This window comes from Lissotriton helveticus, chromosome 10 (genome assembly GCF_964261635.1).
Source record: "Lissotriton helveticus chromosome 10, aLisHel1.1, whole genome shotgun sequence".
NCBI lineage: Eukaryota > Metazoa > Chordata > Amphibia > Caudata > Salamandridae > Lissotriton > Lissotriton helveticus.
Genome location: NC_136071.1, coordinates 693,226,741 through 693,235,606, shown reverse-complemented (window position 1 = coordinate 693,235,606; position 8,866 = coordinate 693,226,741). Strand labels below are relative to the sequence as shown.

The 8,866-nt window shown below is 50.1% G+C and overlaps 1 pseudogene; it reads left to right on the top strand.

Annotated features, from left to right (window-relative positions):
- Positions 1-7,753: 7,753 nt before the first annotated feature.
- Positions 7,754-7,876, top strand: LOC144786361 (small nucleolar RNA SNORA17; annotated as a pseudogene).
- Positions 7,877-8,866: the final 990 nt, after the last annotated feature.

Sequence of the window (8,866 nt, the reverse complement as noted above, 5' to 3'; positions counted from 1 at the left end):
TCTAGTTGGCCTCTGGCCCAAGACATGACATTGCCGCCACCAACCACATTGGGCATTTAACAGAGGTGAGGAGGCCAAGAATTCACGAAATGATTCGAGCCAGAGTTCCGGTTTGGCTCTAAGGGCCCAAGAACGAGCCGAGTCTTTAAAAATAATGTTTCTGCATGCGAAACAGTTGGAACTTTACTGGGGTCAGCGCTCGTGGTAAACACCTCACGGGTCTAATGAAATGCTTATCTGTATTGTGCGAACTGTTGATATTATTATATTTATGAGCCACTTTTATAGACTACAGTTTGGAAAGCGTTACAAAGCCTTCAACCTTCATGGGTCGATAAATAATGAAGTACCCTTAAAGTTGGTAATTTTTCAGCGATGAGACAAGATGTAAATTGTGGACTTAAGAGTTTTATAAAAAATAAGCTTACATTACTATGAGACTAGTCAGTTTGACTCCTACTACAATGTAGTGTCTCTCATCGACCACAACGCTCTGCCCTCAAATGCCTGAACTGTAATCATTATCCGTTGTCGTGCATCTCTACTGCAGAGTTTAATTTTAGTAAAAATGGGGTTCATTGACAAAATACTATGCGAAGTACGCACCTACTGTGGCTGCAGCTGTCTCAATGCATCGCGGGCCACCTCGAGTCACATTATCTTTGCACTATGCTGGATTATGGCACCCTTATTTTTCAATGTGCAAACACCAGCCTACACAGGTGTTTGTGGGGAGCATGCATTTCGTTGCAGAAAAAAAAACCAGGCATTACTTAAAGTACTTTGGCAGTGCAAATTTGAGCATGTACACATACACACACACAGCTGACACACCACGCTTGCACACAAACACACTGCAGACAGCTACTGCACACAGACACACACCACAGACAGGCACGGCATACACACACTGCATACACAGACACCGCACATAGGCACCGCACACACAACGCAAACAGGCAAATGCATAGACACACACACACACCGCAGACTCTGCACACACACATACAAATGTTGGGTGTTTTACCGTTGTCCTGCCGAGGGTGCTTGGGGTATGGTGGCATGTGGAGTATGGAAGCAGAGATCCTGTGACTGCTCACACACAGAAGACACACCACGCGTGCACACACAAACACACCGCAGACAGGCACTGCATACACACACTGCATACACAGACACCACAGACAGGCACCGCACACACACCGCAAACAGGCACCGCACAGAGACGCACATACAAATTGATTGACGTTTTACCGTCCTCCTGCAATTTTAAGAGAGTGAACCTTCCTGCACGTGTATTCACACTAAACAGATGCCGTTCTATTCCGGTGGGTCTAGAATTCTCCAATATATGGTGGCCCTTTTGCTCCACGTAGGTCCAGTGGCACAGCCCACTATAACGAAACACATGTGGTTTTTAAATGCGCTTCTCGCCAGTGCCTACTTTGCAATTTTGCTTTCGGCGGCACATGTAGCAAGGAAACTATGCAACTGAGGACAGCACTGCTGCCAACATGGAATGGAATTACCGGAAGAGTGCGTGTTTTAATTATTTGGAAGACACATTCCTATTTTTTTTTTTTTTAAACCTTTATTAGCAAGAAAGGAATACAGGTACAGGCCTACAACCTCCTGGGCCGGCCAGTGACATACCAAAAAATTGCATAGAAGTACACAGCTCATCAGCCAACAACCAAGGGTCCGGCAGCGGTGGTGTATGATATTATTCGAGCCTATAGCGATAGGATATGGAAAGGTTTCATTTTTAAAACAATCAAACAAAGATCTAAGAAAGAGGAAAAAACAAGGCTGTATCTGAATTATCGTGTCTGTTCCATACGGTATGGGGAGAGGCAAGCAAGGACAATATGGAAAAGCAGGAGAACTTCCAGAAGATAAAAGGGGGGGGGAAGGAGGGGGGACTCAGAGCCAAATCATACATCCATATTGTGATACAGGAGGGAGTCAAAACGTACAGTCAAGGGGAACAAGGAGTGTCAGGGGGATCAGTGAAAGGGGGATCACATATCTCCCCACGGTAAGAGTTCCAATGGTTCCATATCCTACCCCACTTTTTGGGCCTGCCACGGGAGACATAGACAATCTTCTCTCTGAACATGCACCAGTCCATATTTTCTTCCCACTTGGAAACCGATGGTGCCCTCTGAGATCCCCACAATTGTGCAATGTCCCTTTTCGCCACCATGTTTCCCAGCGTCACCCATTGAGTCTGAGCAACAGTACAGTCGTTCGGTTCCCATACATTCAATAAACAACGCCTGGCTTCAGGTAGCAACACAACATTCATCACCTCACTCATCACCGCATGTACTCCAGTCCAGAAAGGCACAGCCTCCGGACATTCCCATACAATATGGAGGAAGGTAGCAAGCATACCACAGCCTCGTCGACACAGTCCATCCTCAGAAAAACCCATATGCATCAGTCGCGGACCCGTGACATAGACCCGGTACAGAATCTTCAGCTGAACAAGTCGCAGACACGCCGGAATCGCGACCTCTTTGGGAGAGGATATCGCCGCCTGCCAATCCTCATCATCCAGCTCCAGCCCATCGTTAGTCCAGGTATTACGTAGCTGAACCAGCAAGTCCGATCGTGTGTTAATAAGTTTTTTATAAATAAGGGAGATAGTGCTGTCTGGAACATGTCCGTCCAGCACCCTGTCTTCTAGGGGGGAGCTCTCCGGAATATCCGAACCGGCCGGGAAAACCGACCCAATGGCATGACGGACCTGGAGGTATCGAAAATATTCCGAGTCACTCAAACTGTATTCCTGTTTCAATTCAGCAAAGGTCTTAACTCTGTCCTTAACCCAGAGGTCACCCACCTTGCTGATCCCGATGAGGTCCCACCTTTCAAAACCCTTTGACGTCCATAATTCACCAAGCCTCTCCGCGGCAAACAGAGGGGTCGCCCTGGTCAGCTTATCTACCCATCCAGTAGCCGTAGTCGCGCTGCCCCACACCCGCACAGCCACTCCAGTGGGTCCCGTCAAATTCTTCCTAGCGCCTCGAGAATAGAGTGCCCTGTAGTAATCTCCCCCGGGTAACCGCCACCTGTCCATCTCGAACGCGGGATTCGGGACTGAACCGTACATAGCATGGTTCACGGCGCTCAGTTGAGATGCCCAGTAATATCTCCTTATATCAGGCAACGCTATGCCCCCGTCGTACCAGGGCAACGTAAGCTTAGCCAACGCAATACGGGGCCGGCCAGCCCACACTAGCTTCCTCTGGAGGCACTCGATTTCACGAAAATAGCTAGCCGGCACTAGATCAAGCGTGTTTTGCACAGCATACAAAAAACGGGGAGAGACATCATTTTGAACAGGGCTGCCCGTCCCAGGGGGGACAAGGGCAGACCACACCACACCGCGACGTCTGACCGAAGCCGGGCGAGTGGAGGCAACAAGTTACGCTCAAAGCGTACCACAGGGTCAAGCGAAATATAGATCCCCAAATACCTAAAACCATCACTGGAGACCGGGATCGGGCATATGCGGGGCAGAGAAAGAGGGTCATCGGTCAGCGGGAAGATACAAGACTTGGACCAATTGATAACCAACCCGGAGTTACGTCCAAAGGAGCTCAAAACATCAAAGAGGACTCCCAGTGACTTACGGGGGGACGTCAGGTACAGCAAGATGTCATCGGCATACAATGATATACGATCCTCGAAGTCAGGGGACCACCGTATACCCTTTAGTGAAGGCTCCCAACGGAGCCAAGCGGCAAGGGGCTCGAGCGGAAGCGCAAATAATAGCGGCGACAAAAGACACCCCTGCCTCGTGCCTCGCCCGAGAACGAAAGGCTCCGAGGCTCTACCATTAACCACAACCTGTGCCAGCGGCTGCTCATACAGGAGTTTAACCCATGTAATAAACTTCGGACCAAAACCGAATTTGGCAAGAGTAGCCCACAAATATGGCCACTCAACCGTATCAAAGGCCATCGAGGCATCAAGAGAAACCAAGATGGCCGGTTCGCTGAGAGACCCCGCCCTCGCGATGACGCCGTGAATACGACGTAGATTGAGAGCAGTATTGCGTTGGGGGATAAAACCAGACTGATCAGGGTGCACCAACTCGCTAATCACCGTGACCAGTCGGTTCGCCAAAAGTTTCGCCAATATCTTGGGTTCCGCATTCAGAAGTGAAATCGGGCGGTATGACGAACAGCGTTCGCGGGGCTTGCCATCTTTATGGATAACCACAATAGAGGCCAGCCTCTGGTCCCTGGGAAGGAACCCAAGGTCTCGCGATGCCGCGAACATATGAAGCAGATACGGCGCCATTTTATCTGGGCATAGCTTATAGAGCTCAACCGGTATACCGTTAGGGCCAGAGGCCTTCCCCGAACGAAGGGAGCGGATAGCAAGCGCAATCTCATCAATGGAAAAATCAGCCTCCAGTAACACCCCGTCTGACTCCGAGAGACTAGGCAACTCAAGATCACGGAGTAGCAAGTGCGAGTCCTCCTCCGGCACGCTCGAAACCAGCGCGTATACGACCCGAAAGTGCTGGGCAAACACCTCAACTATCTCAACCGGGTCCACGACTCGCGTTCCATCAACTTTCTCAACTACAGGCACCACATGATTCAATCTGTCTCGCCTATCAAGCCAAGCAATCAACTTTCCCGTTTTATCACCCACATCATACAGACGCCCCTGCTGCACACGATTCATTGCCTCAGCCGAGTCAGTCACCAAAGCCCTGTAGTCAGACTGCTTAAGAGCCAAAACATGCAATTTCTCAGGTGTAACCCCAGCCTCCAACTGTTCCTCCAACACGACAATCTCAGACTCCATGTTCACCACCACCTCATTTTTGCGCCTCTTCTCACCAGCAACCAAAGACAGGGTCTGACCACGGATCACAGTTTTATAAGCCTCCCATAGGGAGACCGGGGAGGACACGATCCCTCATTTTCAGCAAAGTAAAAGTTCATACACTTGACCACCTCTGATCTGATTGTGGGGTTTTGAAGATGCCATGGATTGATTGGGGCAATCCGGCTCCCAGATGTGTATCAATGTGGAACCATAGCGGGGAGTGGTCCGAAATTCCCCTAGCCAAATGCTTGATTTCACGCACTGAGACCAACTGCACCACCGGCACGAGGATATAATCAAGTCTCGAGAGACTTCCATGGGCTCCCGAGTGGAAGGTGTACTGAAGCCGGCCAGGGTGTAGCTGTCTCCAACAGTCTGCCAACCCAAAGGCATCCAAAAATTTCTCCAGCCATCGCTGCGATATAGGGAGGAGCCTGGGGGGGCTACGATCACTCTCTCCATTTACCACTGAATTAAAGTCTCCACCCACCATTAGCAAGCCATCGGGCAAACCCAAGATTACCTCCCCCAAGTCAGCAAATGTAGTAGACTGCAAACCAGGCGGAACATAAACAGACAGTATGGAGATCGATCTCCCCTCCCACCTCCCCATAATAGCTGCGTAGCGGCCTCTATCGTCCAACACCGTGCCATCTATCTCCAGGGAGAGGGAGTTCCGAACCAGGATACCAGCCCCCCTCGATCCCGAGGTGAAGCCGGAGTGAGCCACCAATCGGTAGCCCCGTCTGTTAAGTGCATGACATGTATTGCCCACCAAGTGTGTCTCCTGGAGCAAAACCACATCTGGGGAACATCTCTTCAAGTATTGTAGTACAATCCCACGTTTTATCCTGTCCCCAAGACCATTAACATTCCAGCTCAACACCCTAAGTCCCCTACCCCCCATCCCAGAAGGACCGCTCTCCCCACCTCGGAACAGTACCATGATGGCAAATGTAAAACAAAGCCCAGCCTTGAAACAAACAAAGAAAAAGGAATCCCCCCACCACCCCCAGTGAACCCATCAAACTCAAACCCCCCTCCCTGCACCCCTGCGGTAGACCTAAGAGCCACCCCAACTTGCAGTGTGCCTGTCGCCCCATTAAACTAACCTACAAAAAGAGAGAAAAGTCCCCAGAGGAGGAAGATCACCTAAACCCCCCCCACCCCCGGGCATTCACACCATAATAGAATATAGTCTCTGAGCCACTGCAACGGAATCAGGCTCGCTGACGTAGACTCAATGCTCCTGATCCTCCAAGCCTCCTTCAGCGCCTCTCGAGTTCTCCGGGCCCTCCTGGCGCGTTGATAAAGTGTCCAACCAGTCACTAACCACCTCAGGGCGGTCGAAGAAGAACGCACGATCTCCATGTTCGATTCTCAGGCGGGCCAGGAAAAGCATAGCATATTTCAGTCCCATTTCTCTGAGGCGCCGTTTCACACCCGTGAAGCCCATTCGTTGTTTCTGTACTGCCTGAGTGAAGTCAGGGTAGAAACTGATCGATACGTTCTCAAATTTAGTGGGTCCGTTCGTTCGTGAAGCTTGCAGGATAGCGTCTCTGTCACGAAAATTGAAGAGCCTGGCAATTATGGGCCGCGGAGCGGCTCCCAACTTCGGCTTACCACCCGGGACACGATGAGCTCGCTCCACAGCAAATAATTTACTTAGGCCTTTCGGTACCAAATGTTTCAGCACGAGGTCCTCCACCAGGATATCAACAGGCAAATCAGCAGAGTTCTCCGGGACACCCACGATGCGGACGTTGTTGCGTCTGGCCCGGCCCTCGAAATCTTCCAGCCGGTTGGCAAACCGATCACAAGTAGTCCGAAGATTACGGACTGTGGTCTGGAGATCCGAGACATCCGTGGTCAAACTAGCAGTCTTGATGTCAAGGGATTTGACACGCTCGTTGGTTTTCCCCAGGTCCGCTCTGATGAGGGTGACATCAGTCGCCACCGTATCTATCTTGGCCGCCAAGGTTTCGTATTGCTGGCCCATGGTGGATTGGACACTCGCAATAGCGCCCATAACATCCTTCAAAGTTGGCTCCTCGTTTTCAGGAATACCATCACCAGCTTCCTCTAAGGCACCACTCGATCCGCCCGGGGAGCCCCTAGGTCGAGTAAATCGATCGATGGTCTGAGATTGGGTGACCCCCCCTCGGGACGGGCATCTAGCGGTGCGCCTCTCAACGACCGCCCTGCCCGCCATGACGGGGATGAACTCCAACAGGATCTGTAGGATCGAGTCAAAACGATCTCCGGCGTGGAAAGCTCGGAGCGGCAAGAGGATAGGGACACAGCGCTGGCTGAAGGTTGGCAGCGATAACAGGTCTGGAGCGCCTATCGGTGGCTGGGCGTTCACAACAGGGACCAAAAACGAAACCGAAAGTACACCAGGGGCAGAAGGCGGGGCTCTTCAGCCGTTGTTGTTCAATTGCCACCTGGGTACCTCGGGGACTCAAGCCCCCGGCTGGCATACGATATAGGCCTCAAACTCCAGAGTTCAGTAAGTCCGGTATCCGGCGGCCAAATCGATTCTTGAAAAGGACGCGGATGTCAGCAGGGCATCAATAAAAAGTACCCGTCGTCAGAGTCAGGATTATTCTCAGGATAGTCACGGGAGGTGGAAAGGGTCTCGGGAGCCCTTAGCTCACGCGTCCATCTTGGAATCGCGCGAAGCTCCTCCCCCCGGAAGACACATTCTTAATCAACCCAAACACGGCCCTGCTGTCTTCACAGTCTAACGTGCATTTAAATATATTTATATATACTCTATATTTGAATATATCCTCTGTTACCTTTATATTGGCTCGCTTTTTGTTTTTGCAGATGAACATAAAGGCTGCTGGATCTTCAGTGCCTCTGAGGTAAGCATTATTCTATACTGGATTTGATTCCCACTCCTTGAGGCGTTACAAACACAGCTGTGTATGTGTCTAGGTGGCAGAAAGAGGCTAGCTGTGTCTATGCTCACTGCACTGAAACAATGAACACTCAGAATGATTTGCAGCCGAACACTAGTTATCTAGAGCAACAGTTTTCTTGTACAATTGCACTGAAGTTTCATTTTATGCAGTTGGCAACAGTAAATCAGCACCTATAATTCGCAGCTTTAAAGTCTGCTCTGAAGCTACTTTTAAACCATGAGCACTCTGAATGATTAGCAGACACACACTTGTTTGTAGTTTTGTATGGCGCATGAATCTGTACCAAGTATCGGGGCTACCACACAACTGTAGGGCTCAATTTAAAGTGAAACTGGATACGATGAGTTTGAATAGCCGTAGGACCACTTAATGTGCAGTAAAATGGTAAAAACACCTGCTGAAAAAGCAGAAAGTAGAATCCGCCCCGGCGGCCGCGAAACAACCTCAATGGGTGGGAGGTGCTGTAGGGGCGGAGAGCAAGCTGACGCTAACCAAACAAGCATTGGCCGCAAAAGTAAAAGCGATCACGTGTGTGTCCGTGAGCACGTGCGCGCATTGGGCTGCAAAAGTAAAAGCGCAAGCTGAGGCTAAACAAACAAGCATTGTCCACGAAAGTAAAAGCGCAGGCTGAGGCTAAACAAACAAGCTGAAAGTGTAATGAGGAAGAGTGGGGGGCGGGTTGTGACAGTACGCGTGCACACAACTTTAAAAGTGAAAGCAGGCTGGTTAGTGGCAAATGGCAGCTGTGCACGTCGCGTGCACTTGTGCGCAGAACAGCAAGCTGGTGGCCAAGCCTTTGCTAGCAGCACTTTTAAAACCCGCTTACAAAATGTCTCGCAGAGCAGCGCAAGCGCTGACTCAGCGAAACCTAAAAAATGAAATAGTTCTACTGTGCAAGTTATTTACTTGTATGGAAATGTACACCCGTTATATATAAACACGTTGAAATTCTTTTGCATGTGAATAATTTGAAATTCACAAATAATTCCCAAATAACCCTTGGGAATCTGCAGCAGCTGGAATTACTGGGAAGTTCTCCTTTATTTCTCTGTGAATTCCACAAAAATCAATAAATGTACTCT